The sequence below is a fragment of the Magnolia sinica genome, chromosome 9 (genome assembly GCF_029962835.1).
Source record: "Magnolia sinica isolate HGM2019 chromosome 9, MsV1, whole genome shotgun sequence".
Classification (NCBI taxonomy): Eukaryota; Viridiplantae; Streptophyta; class Magnoliopsida; order Magnoliales; family Magnoliaceae; genus Magnolia; species Magnolia sinica.
The window spans coordinates 15,104,635-15,118,186 of record NC_080581.1 but is presented as its reverse complement, the minus strand read 5'-3'; the positions used below and the strand labels follow the sequence as shown (position 1 = coordinate 15,118,186).

Below are 13,552 nucleotides of genomic sequence, written 5' to 3'. Positions count from 1 at the left end.
TGATGGGTTGGATCTAAAAACTACATCATGGTGGGCCCTATAAATGTTTCAACGGTGGGTGTGACTGATCCCACGGTTTTCTGTGGTGGGTCCACTTGAACTTTAAATCTATCTCGTTTTTTTTCTCATGCCATAAAATGATTTCTACAAATGATTGAACGGATACAATACATGCATCATGGTGAGGTCCACAAAGCTCGGTGACGTCACTTTAGTACCAATTTGGCTACTGTCATGGTCAGTATCTAATCCTTGCCCCCATCAAATGTAAATTGCATTAAAAACAAGAGCCATATCAAATGTAAGTTACATTAAATACAAGAGTCATACGTGGTGTGGTATGAGTTAGATTTGCCTCAATTTTTATGTGAACATACAGTAAAATGATATTAAAAAAGGGATGAAGGGAGTAAATTGTAATTGGCCTGCCCACGGAACTGCCTGTTCGTGGCTAGAGACTAGCGGGGTAGGACACAATCAGCGTGGCCTAATTTTAGTCTCATGCCTTAAATGACCGGACAAAACTTCAGAGTTGGTTCCACAAAGCCCATGCAAACATGCTTTGTGCGGGCCTCGTCTTGCATATAGCCTAATCAAATCATGTCAGGAACATCAGCAAGCTATCCTGTGTTAGCCTCACAATCCGAATCTATGACAGACTTTATCAGCTTTTATTCAAATTAATTACATGGGATAAGTTGGCAGCTGTAACCACTCACGTGATTGGGAAAGAACTTCTCTCCTTTTCTTTTTCTTTTTTTCAATAGTTGAAGTTGTTTTTAAGCCAAACATGAACAAATACAGCAGTTGAGCTAAAGTAGCCAAAGCTAAAAAAAAAAGAAAGAAGAGGATTTGAAACATTCAACGACCATCTTTTAAAAAAGAAAAGGTAGGGAAAAAAAGCAGAATCCAGCCTTTGGATATGGATAAAGAAACATGGTCTTGTGCACCTGATGCACTCATGAAAAGGTCATACATTTAATCAGACCGTCCATTTTATTTTCCAAGCTATGTATGCATTGGTTAAAGATGGATCAAAGTAATTCTTGTAGGCAAGCAATCCCATGTGGGGCCTACCAAATGGTTGCTCTACGTTGATGATGGGACCATAGTTAAAACTCTGGGACCATAGTTAAAACTCAGGGACTCGATTTGAATCTCTGAGTGACTCGGTCTAAAGTCAGCCATGACTCAGTCGACATGACTTGTAGAGTTGCAAGGTCCTCACTCCTCAAGTTTGGTTCTAGTTGAAAAGGCGTTAACTGACACAGAGATGAACGTGACCAGGTCAATCACCGTCTTCCTCAAGGATAACCACTCTGAATTCACAGAGCTTCTCTAGATTCCTCACAAGACTTCTCGAATCTAAGGAAAAAGCAAGGAAAATATAAATAAATTCTATAAAATTCATTTTTTAATTGATGAATGAAATAAATGAGTTGACAACCCTTTAAATAGAGATACTAAGCAACGGGAGAAATTTCATAATCAAACTACAACTAAAACTCCTAAAATTCGCAACTTATTATAAATAGTAAACTTAGTATTTGTAGACGATCATGAGGTCTACTAGACCCCGCGTAACGGGGTTGGGTGGCTAAATTAGCTCGTCTTACCCCAAAATCATATATTTTATATCAGATAACTCATTTCGGATTGCAAGATACGCCTGATTTAAGGTCTAACGGTCCACATCACTTCTGGCGTCGACCAGGCCTTTTCTGATCCATCTTGGCCATGAAACTGTCCACAACCCGCTCTACATTACCAACCCAATTTCAATTTGGGTTAGGTTGGGTTTGGGTTGATCAAATTCTAGTTGGGTTGGGTCAAGTCAGGGTGGGAATAATCACACCTGATTGGGTCGGGTTAGACCGAGTTGGGTTGGATGGCTTGAGTACAAAGGACCTTGGGTTGGGCACCTCAAGTTGGAATTCAGGTTGGGTAAGGTCCTCTTGGGCATTGGGCTCGATTAACCCCCAACTCCCAACCCGCCCGAGTTGCACCCCTAATGAGTTAGGATGACTCGAACCGAGTCACTCACCAGAATCAAGTCATTATGAAGAACTACGGACGGGGAGTTCAAACCCGAGACCTCTCGGGGGCACATTGCCGTCTTTAACCAGCACACCATAGACTAGTTTTATATACTGACTGGAACCCAAATATCATCATTACATCTTGCTAGAAATTAAACGAGTGGTCTGCTAAGCTCACGCGCATGATGTGCAATAATGCTCTTGTACACACCAAACACGTGCCAGCATGGAAGATCTGATCCATCAATTAGAATGGTACCATGGTGTTGATGTCATAGTCCAAGAATCAGGTTTATCCACTGTTCAGGTGGGCCGTAGTTTGCATGACAAATGTACGGCTCAGAACAACTTGGATGAAGTTTTGTAAACCATCCAGATGTTTGCAATGTTGGAGTTCATAGGCTGATTGGATCTGGTGGATGGATTAGATCTCGCACCTGTGTACCATGTCACCACGTGTGGTGTATAGTGGAGTTTTATTGCATGCGCATGCGCGCTTAGGAAAGCTCGTTTGCTACCGTACATCAGGCAATGTTGCTTTTTCTTTACTAGATGTTGGATTTGGACTGATGTTACAATAATCCAAGCCATTGATGTGATGGGCTTCATCATGGATGGCTGATATGCGAAAGAAGAAAACAAGTCTTCAAAATCAGAAGATTCTATCAATGGCCCACAAAACAGTGGTCCATATTCAAATTAAAAAGAATTAAACTATCAAAGGCATATTCCAGTTGAAGAGTTTTTTACCCTTTTTTTTTGGTATCCTCCATCCGGGAGCGGATTAGCTGTGTGGGGTCTACAGATATGTCCCTGACAAATCCACTTCGTCCATCTATTTTGAAAGACCACAATAGGACAGGATGCTAAAAATCATGTAAATCCAGAACTCAGGTGGGCCACACCAACAAAACAGTGGAAACAACAACGTCCACTGTTAAAACCTTCTTAGAGCTGACCATTGTATTTATATTCCATCCAAACCGTTTATAGAATTATTACCGCTCATATAAACTGTAGGAACAAATATCATCCCGATATAAAACTTATGTCACCGCCAGCCGTTCATTCCCACTGTTTTGTGTGATATGGCCCACATGAGTTTTGAATCCGCCTGAATTTAGAATCCTGTCTCATCGTAGTCTTTCAAGACAGATAGGCAAAGTGGATTTGTCAAGGACATCTATATAAGCCCTGCATAGCTCCGAAAATACAAACGCTCTGGATCATTGCAGCCCGACCTCATATCCAACAACTACAGCCCCGAATTTTGTGTATATATATATAAGCTCAAAATTTTAAAAACGACCGTAGTTTTCGGATGAGCTGGCAACGCGGATTCCGCGCTGACCCAACACTATGGATTTTATTGGCCACGTGCCACTGTTAGAGATGAGCATGGTCGACTACGCGAGTGGATTCCAGCAACACCACGTAGTTATGTAGTATAAGGACTCTGTGGTCCCCACCTTGATGCTCTATCCACACCATTCATCTGTTTTGTGAGCTCATTTTAGTGCATGAGGTCAAAATTGAAACATGTCCGAAGCTCAAGTGGTCCACAAAAAAGATAACCAAAGGAATTAAATCCCTACTGTTGAAAACTTCTTACGGGTCACGTAAGTTTTAGATCAAGCAGATATTTGTGTTTATCCTTCATCCACATTTGTGTGTGACCTTAGAAACAGGTTGTATGACAAATAAACATCACAGTCGGCCCAAAGGTCTCAACGGTAGAAATTATTATCTCCACTCCTTCCGATGTGGTCCACTTGACTTTGGATATGCTACAATTTTAGGTAAGATTGGTCACTTCTACCGGCGGGTCCACTGTGATTTATCTGTTCATACGCTGTCCACCCCTTCTCTCGTGTCATTTTAAAGTAGTGCACGAAAATGAGGTAGATCTAACGCTCAAATCGCCACACCAAATAATAAATTTGCTGCATTAAATTGACGACCCATCAAATGGGGAGCGTATTAGGTACTGATACGGTTAATAGATATTGAAGTTATGTCACCAAGTTCCGTGGACTCCACCATGATGCATGTGTTATATCTATTTGGAGAGATCATTCTATAGCATGAGAAAAATAATGAGATAGATCTAAAGTTCAAGTGGACCCCACTGTAGAAAGAAGTAGGGACAATGACATCCACCATTCAAAACTTTTTAGGGGCCATAGAAGTTTCCGATCAATCTTATATTTTTTTTCACTTCATCTATGTCTATGTTAACTTAATGATGGGTTGGATCTAAAAACTACATCATGGTGGGCCCTATAAATGTTTCAATGGTGGGTGTAATTGATCCATCCATCATGGTGAGGTCTACAAAGCTCGGTGACGTTACTTTAGTACCAATTTGGCTACTGTGATGGTCAGTATCTAATCCTTGCCCCATCAAACATAAATTGCATTAAAAACAAGAGTCATATCAAATGTAAGTTACATGAGTCATACGTGGTGTGGTATGAGTTAGATCTGCCTCAATTTTTATGTGAACATACAGTAAAATGATATTAGAAAAGGGATGAATTGGGTAGATAAATTGTAATTGACCTGCCCACGGAACTGCCCGTTCGTGGCTAGAGACTAGCGGGGTAGGACACAATCAGCGTCGTCTAATTTTAGTCTCATACCTTAAATGACTGGACAAAACCTCAGAGTTGGCTCCACAAAGCCCATGCAAACATGCTTTGTGTGGGCCTCATCTTGCTTTGTGTGGGCCTCATCTTGGTCATTGCATATGGCCTAATCAAATCATGTCAGGAACATCAGCAAGCTATCTTGTGTTGGCCTTACAATCCGAATCTATGGCAGACTTTATCAGCTTTTATTCAAATTAATTACATGGGATGAGTTGGCAGCTGTAACCACTGACGTGATTGGGAAAGAAAATCTCTCTTTTTCTTTTTCTCAATAGTTGAAGTTGTTTTTCAGCCAAACATGAACAAATATAGCAGTTGAGCTAAAGTAGCCAAAGCTACAAAAAAAGAAAGAAGAGGATTTGAAACATTCAACAGCCATCTTTTAAAAAAGAAAAGGTAGGGAAGAAAAGCAGAATCCAGCCTTTGGAAATGGATAAAGAAACATGGTCTTGTGCACCTGATGCACTCATGAAAAGGTCATACATTTGATCAGACCGTCCATTTTATTTTCCAAGCCATGGATGGTTAAAGATGGTCAGATCAAAGTAATTCTTGTAGGCAAGCAATCCCATGTGGGGCCTACCAAATGGATGCTCTAGGTTGATGATGGGACCATAGTTAAAACTCAGGGACTCGATTTGAATCTCTGAGTGACTCGGTCTAAACTCAGCCATGACTCAGTCGACATGACTTGTAGAGTTGCAAGGTCCTCACTCCTCAGGTTTGGTTCTAGTTGAAAAGGCGTTAACTGACACAGGGATGAACGTGACCAGGTCAATCACTGTCTTCCTCAAGGATAACTACTCCGAATTCGTAGAGCTTCTCTGGACTCTTCACAAGACTTCTCGAATCCAAGGAAAAAGTAAGGAAAATATAAATAAATTCTATAAAATTCATTTTTTAATTGATGAATGAAATAAATGAGTTTACAACCCTTTAAATAGGGATACTAAGCAGCAGGAGAAATTTCATAATCAAACTACAACTAAAACTCCTAAAATTCGCAACTTATTATAAATAGTAAACTTACTATTTGTAGACGATCATGAGGTCTACTAGACCTGGCATAGCGGGGTTGGGTGGCTAAATTAGCTCGTCCTACCCCAAAATCATATATTTTATATCAGATAACTCATTTCGGATTGCGAGATACGCCTGATTTAAGGTCTAACAGTCCAGATCACTTCTGGCGTCGACCGGGCCTTTTCTGATCCATCTTGGCCATGAAACTGTCCATGACCCGCTATACATTACCAACCCAATTTCAATTTGGGTTAGGTTGGGTTTGGGTTGATCAAATTCTAGTTGGGTTGGGTCAGGTCAGGGTGGGAATAATCACACCTGATTGGGTCGGGTTAGACCGAGTTGGGTTGGATGGGTTGAGTATAAAGGACCTTGGGTTGGGTTCGGGTTGGGCACCTCAGGTTGGAATTCAGGTTGGGTAGGGTCCTCTTGGGCATTGGGCTCAATTGACCCCCAACTCCCAACCCGCCCGAGTTGCACCCCTAATGAGTTAGGATGACTCGAACCGAGTCACTCACCAGAATCAAGCCATTATGAAGAATGACAGATGGGGAGTTCAAACCCGAGACCTCTCGGGGGCACATTGCCGTCTTTAACCAGCACACCATAGACTAGTTATATATATTTTTATTGAAATGTAATACAATTAGGAAAAATGTTATAAAATTATCAAAATTAATTATCAGATACTGAGTCAAGTCAAGTGAAGACTTGCCCGAGTCTTCGAGTCCACCTAACCCAGCTGAACATGTCTTTGAGTTCTTGTGCTTTTGAACTATATATGGGACCTTTTATATATTTCAATGTATATGGGTTAGAAGTATAAGTTCCCCTGATCTGCATGATCTTTGTTTGGTGGGCCATGACGGTCCAGATCCATGTTTCGATTGGTCATGCTTCCAAATGCAGCTGAGTGCTTGTCAGCTACATCAACTGTAGCATTTATCCTGGATGAAAACAAGTACAAAGAGAATGTCTAAAATTCAAAATTGTGCTAGTTAAGCAATCAGCTATCACAATGAAAACACAATCCCAACTGAAAACTACTCAATTCCTCACAATCACATGACACAAACACCCTCATTCCAAAATCAATCTATAATAGAATCAAGCAGTCAAACCTCCAAATCAAATCATTCCTATGTTTTTTCTTTACACTAACAACTAATCTAACTACCCTTTTTTTAATTCTATAAAGCAGGAGATTCTAATCTTCCAATCCATTAGAAAAAACCCAAGAAGAAAAAAAACCAAATTAGAAAAAACCACAATCTATATCGGCGAAGGCTGAGTCTCCCACACATCAAACACATTCTCCTCACTATGAAGAACAAACAACCGATCGCCCCCGATCGAGAAATCACAAATCGACCCTCCATAGCTCCTCCTCAGCCTCGACGTTAACACCCAATCCAGCCCACAGAACACCAAAACGCTATCGTTTATTGACGAAAATAGCTTCCCACCATGGGCTACCAGCTTTGGGTAGCACAGCTCATCAGGCATGTTGCCTTTCAGAAGCCGGCTTCTCGAGCTCCACCTCACACTCCCACCATTACTTCTCAAGTCCAAGAACCCCAGATCATCGTGTTGGTTCACGACGCAGATCAATCCATTCTCCTCCATTGCAATGGCATCAAGGACCCGTTTCTCATCGACGGTCCTCGGCGCCCCAATATCAAACCAGGACCAAACCATGCTCTTATCTCTGAAGTCCGAAAGACTAATGTTAACAGTTTTCTTTTCTAGGAAACAAGGTAGCAACCATCAAACAGCTGCTTCCATGCAGCCATTGTAGCTTATCAGCATCACCAAGAGACTAGCCAGGAGATTCATACAAGAAATCAAGCTGTTTTCCTGTAATCTGATCCCACACTCCAATCCCATATTCATTGCTCCTACCTCTGCAGCTAGCAAAAATTCTATAATCTGTGCTAAAACTCAAAGGTCCAGCAGTATAGCTCTTCAATTGATTGTCATGACTTACCTGAAACTTGTGCCTGAGATCGCCAGTCCTCGAACTGAAAGCTCCCATCCCTCCATCGCCGCGACCTAGCCTCTCACAAGTGCTGATCACAATGCTCTCTGAATCGATGTAGCCCACATCATTGACCCGTTGGTAGTCGAGGTTGATTGGGGGATATTCTTCGAGCATCCAATCATAGACATGGACCATGCTGCCATGAGCGACGCAGCATCCGCCATCAGGGCTGGCGCGGATTGCAGTGCCATCACCTGGGGCCTGGCCGGCGACCGAGCTGGAGAGAAGAAGACGGTTGCCATCGAACAGGCCCCACTTTGCGGAGCGCACATGATCGAGCAGGCCGTAGAAGGAGGCTTCCCAGTAGAGGAGCTTCTTGGACATTTTCGGTGGGAAGTGAAGCTCGCCCGTGCGGAGGAGGTCTAGGAGGACGGAGAAGCATGTCGGGTTCCGATCGATGAAGTACTCGTCTAGCCGGTCAGATTGTTAGGTTCCAGTCCTCATCGAGCATCGCTCCGAGCAGCGAATTGCGGCCAGCGTTGGCGAGAGTTGTCGAGGTTGTTTCAAAGATCTTTTCGCCCACATTGAATCTCACCCTATCTCTTTGAAATGCCATTGTTTTTACCTCAAATTGGAAAATTTTAGAGTATTTAGGAAGAAACAGAGACAAACCAGGAAACTGGAGAATAGATATGAAGATACTGATCTGATTTTTATGGATTTGAGACAGAGAGAGAGAGAGAGAGAGAGAGAGAGAGAGAGAGAGGGCAAAACCGACGAAAAGGAAGAATTTATAATCTGATTGTTGGTTAGTACATGAATAAATTTCTACTGATGAAAGCAAAGAAAGGAGAATTAAGAAGATGAGAAATCTAAAATAAATGCGAATTGCAGGAAAAGAAAACACAAGAAAACAGATAATATCAATGAGGCTTTCAGAGATAATATGACCGAAATCAACGAAATTAAGATCTGGGTATTGGATTTTTGTAACATCCTGGATTTTCACTGTTTTGGATTTTCAAAAAAAATCCTTAAAATTTTTTTATTAATTAACTTATAATACCACTTAATGACCATTAGCACTCAATGTTAGTTTATACAGGGGTGGTACCAGTAAAGAACCGCACAAGTCCAATTAATCAGCCATAGGAAGCCAACGAATCCGCTCGATCACTTGAACATCAGGTGTAGCCCCATGATTTACTCACATTGGACCCAAATCTAACTGACCCATTACTAACAAATCAAGACAAGCATAACTAAATCAAAGATCTAACCGAAGCTGAGTCAGATAAGGCCCGGATCTTAAATAATAGACTAAATCAACCCCGTTACTCTTTTAGCCTAAAACCGACGGTTTAGAGTAATCATGACCAAATCTCTACTTTCACTAGTTATAAATAGGTCACACTATGAACATAGCTAATCCAAAACCTAATCATTGCTCACGAGAAATCTCACTACCAAATTCATTCCAGAAATGCCCTGATTTTTCGAACAAGCTCTAGACCGCTCGTTGGCAGGCCATTAGTTTCAAAACTATAGAGAAATGTCCGTCTTACTAGGCTCGACATCCATCGTGGGAGTTGTACCAGGGAACGGTACAAAATTACTCAACTTGAGCCAAAGGACGAGTGCATGAGAAGTGCAAATACCCTAACGGAATAAGCTGAAACTTAAGCGAATTGGGTCATCCACTCTTATGCAAAGTTCAAAATTGCGGACTGTCGGTTTACGACCAAACTTCACATGTAAAATAAGAATATTTTCCTACTCATATCCGTATAGCCGCGGCCTTGATCGACCATCGATGACCGTTGAACAGACTTCTAATCATATCCATCGATCGGTGCATCCAAATGGCGGACCGATCATGTCCATAGTAGATCATCATTAGGGCTAACTATCCTACGGTGTATATCGACATGTACGCCCCATAGTGAGCCCCAGAGGCTAGAAAAACTCTCCCATAGGGTTAGTATAGTAAAAACCCAACACTTGGGGCCATTTACACCAAATCTGGCATTATAAAAGGGGCTTCTTTGGGGCACCCCTCTCCCCATACGAATTTGCGCTAGAGAAAGGAAAGATAGAAGAGAGAAAAGGGAGAAAGAAGAAAGGAAGAAGAGAGGAAGGGAGAGTGTAAAAGGGGTAAAGTGGACCATAGATCGAGGTGGGGCCCAAGGGAGTTCGATTCTTGCAACTCATCACCTCTTCCTCAACAAATCCTTCACCCACAACCGGAAGGACCCCTCTCCGCCGATTGAGTAGGTAAATCCCTCATCTCTTAGAAACCCCTCATGTTGAGGGTGGATTTGCATGAGATTCTAACATGCAAGTACATTGTCTTAGGATTCCGGCCGATCGACACCGAGTTCGGCGCTCCTAGGTTGTTTTCCAAGCCTTCAACGATCCATAGGTGCAGACTATTATCTTTAGGTGGCCTAGCACCAATTATACTATGAGTCTAATGATTTTGATTGCTAGGATGATATATTTGGAGAATCTAGAGAAAACCTAGGATTTGGATGTTTGTTTGGGGATTGTATGGGATTGTATTTTTTGTTTAGTTCTCATATGATGTTATTCGTGCTTCTCACATGATTAGGTTACAATGGATGATTATATGTTCATGTCTTGTATGATTTTCTCATATGGTGTTGCTTTGTAACATGTATGATTCATTGATTCTTGTGCATTTTGGTTCTAAGAGATATAGGAAGTGCTCAACTTCCTCACCAACCCACACAACACACATGTACCTTGTTCATGATATTGTTAGCTTTGCTTGCTAGGAGAATTTGAATTGTATGTTGAGAAGTATGAGAACATGACGTTGTTATGCTAGTTGATATAGTGATAGTTGGCATGTTATGGATCACCATCAAAACCCTTAGATTGGTTAGGAACATGAGGAGAGCGAAGGTGGTCCCGTTGGTAGGACTATCCTGAGGCTAAACCCATAGATTTGGGCATGTGCATGTAGGCAACAGTAGTTAGACTACATAGGTCGCTGGTACCCGATGTCATCTGTCACGTACTTACCTGAACTCGTGCGATGTAGTCCACTGGCTGACCAACCTTATTTGTTAACCGTGTTTGTTCACCTATGTATGGAACCTGGAACACCCTTCAACCATTGTAGCCTATTGCTAACCATTTGAAGCTGATCCACCGACTCGTGAGCTGGGCATGGTGGAATGGGATACTGTATCCGAGCTGTCGGCCTACGCTGGGGTGACAAACCTCCCCATAGTGACCGCGAGTGATCCCTTTCCTTAGCACTCCCCATGTGCTAGAAGTCGAGGATGGGGAACCCGATGAGATCACGGATCGCGGAGCCCTGGCCTCGCACGTTGAGGGGCCTTGGCATCGCAACCAGTTGAGGGCATTGAATATGTGGGGTGTATCAGTTTTTCCAACCTGCTGGATGAATGAAATTAACTAAGAACTCGGCTAACACTATCATCGCATCGCACTAGCCAGGGTCGTGACTTGGTAATCGAGGTCATAATGAGGGAGTGTTATTCATACGCGATCGTTAGACGGAGTCGCTTGAGGGAGTGTTGTAGCGAGGGCATACATCATACCATCTATCATGCATACGCATTAATAAGATTAGTTAGGTATTTATGAATGATTGTTTTTCATTAAATTCATAATATAACTGATGCCTGTTACAACTTAAGACTAATAGCACCCACTGAGTTGATCACTCACTCTCACTCTGGGACGATGTTTTAAAACACCAACCAGACTCTCCCGTAATTGACGATGACGAGGAGTACGAGGAGCCTGGCGGCACGAGCTTAGACGAGGAGGATGAGCTGTCTTACTTCCGGCTGATGGGCGGCTCTCCATTGACTTAATAGGCAGGATTTGGATCGCTGAGCAATGGGTCAGCTCTATTCTTTTTGGACATATGATTCTTTTTGTAATTTTATTGGGCAACGCCTCATGCGACCCATTTATATTCTTTTGGACCTGTATATACATGATCTCTTTTATTTCAGTAGACTTGAGTGGTTGTGCTTCATGTTCCAGGAAATTCCAGGCTGTGCATTTAAACCTGATTAAACGCACTTTAATAAGAAAAATAGGTTATAAGTGATACCCGGGAACTCGGGAGTCGAGTGTATGCACGACCCCCGATTTCCAAGGCATTACAATATTGAAGGAAGAAGATGAGAAATTGCATATCAAAATCGAAATAACTAAGATCTGGGTATTGAGAAAGCAGTAAATTCTTAGATAGAAATAACAAAATAAGAAGAAAAACCAAAGATTCGCAGTTTCAAATATCAATGATTTTTGAAGAAACAAACCAAGGGGGAGAGAGGAAATCGAAGAAAATGAGATATGGGTATTGGAGAGGGAGGGATTCTGGTGGTGGGTTTTTCATTTTGTGGGATTTGGTGATTTGGATTTGGAGATTTTTGGAGCTGGTTGGATTTCGAATTTTCGGCTCTATCTCTTTTTTTTTGTTACTTCCCTTTTGTTTTTTTGCTTGTCTTCGGGTCGTATCTTTTGGTCTTGTCTTGTCTTCCTTCCCAGCGTTTTTGAACTTTCTTCATTGATTGAAAGAGAAAGTCTGAGGTGATTCGCGCGAGTAGAGACTGAAGTAGGAGATTCATGTCACACATGCTTGCTTTGGTCTTTGCGAGATCAGGTCCATTCATGAATGGCCATTTCCTTGAATATGCCTTTACCCTGTAGTGGATGGATGCGAATTTCCTAAAATGCCTATTACCGGGACCATCACAACAGAACTCTGATGGCCCACTACGATCTTAGTGTAACGTCAACTCCATCCATCAATTTGGCCAGATCGCTTGTTTAGTCTAATTGATTAAATGATATGTCTAGAAATATCATGGTATTTTGGCACTCCAATCTCCTGTAGGACAAAATTCCTACAATGAGAAAAACACTTGATAAAGCAAAACTCTCTCCTGTTTGGGAGTGTGGATTTGGAACCCCCTGGAATCGGAACCCCTGCATTTGAAATTCTCTTAGTGTGTTAGGCCACCCTTGAGTGTGAATCAACTTTAATCCAAAAGTATATATTTACAAAGTTTGAATTTAATTACTAAATCAACTTTAATATCTCTAATCAGTGAGATATATAATTTTTGACACAATGGTTGTGATAAGCCCACTGAAATATATGCTTTGCCAAAATAATGAAATTCCAAGCCCCAAATGGGCCACAAGCACAAGATCATGTCTGAGTGACTAACCAAAGATTTTTAATCATTAATTTACATGGACAATGTTTGGACGGTGCTGATTTACATGGACAATATTTGGATAGTGCTGGACAATGTTTGGACGATGCTAATTTACATGGACAATGTTTGCACGGTGCTGATCATCATTAGTAGACAATGTGCCCAATAGAATGATAGTATATGGTGACACACATGATAGTGTATAGTGAAAAACATGTTACACCAGGAACTATTGAAATGATTTTAGGTGTAATCCAAGCTCTTACCGTGGATTGCAAACCCCCTCTTTTGAGGATTTGAAAACCCTGATTTGAAACCCTAAGTTACTTTATGCTGCCAAATAACTGGGGGATTTGAAACCCCCCTCAAATCCCTTCCAATCCAGACTATTAAATTATAATCAATGAAAGTAGCTACTACATGCATGTAATCTTAAGGAGGAATGTTTCCCTGTCTACCTTCTTATGTGAGACCATGCGCACTTTTGCACCAGTGTCTTAGGCATATAATCTGAACGGTCTAGGTGATGTGTCACTCATTGAAATTTTAAAACCCCAATTTTCAGCCTGATCCAAAACTCTAGTAGGCTATAGAAAAGATAAATGCAAATCAATGAAGGAAACT

General features: G+C 41.6%; 1 pseudogene; it reads right to left on the bottom strand.

Annotated features, from left to right (window-relative positions):
* Positions 1–6,690: 6,690 nt before the first annotated feature.
* On the bottom strand, positions 6,691–8,676 carry LOC131256971 (BTB/POZ domain-containing protein At2g24240-like; annotated as a pseudogene).
* Positions 8,677–13,552: the final 4,876 nt, after the last annotated feature.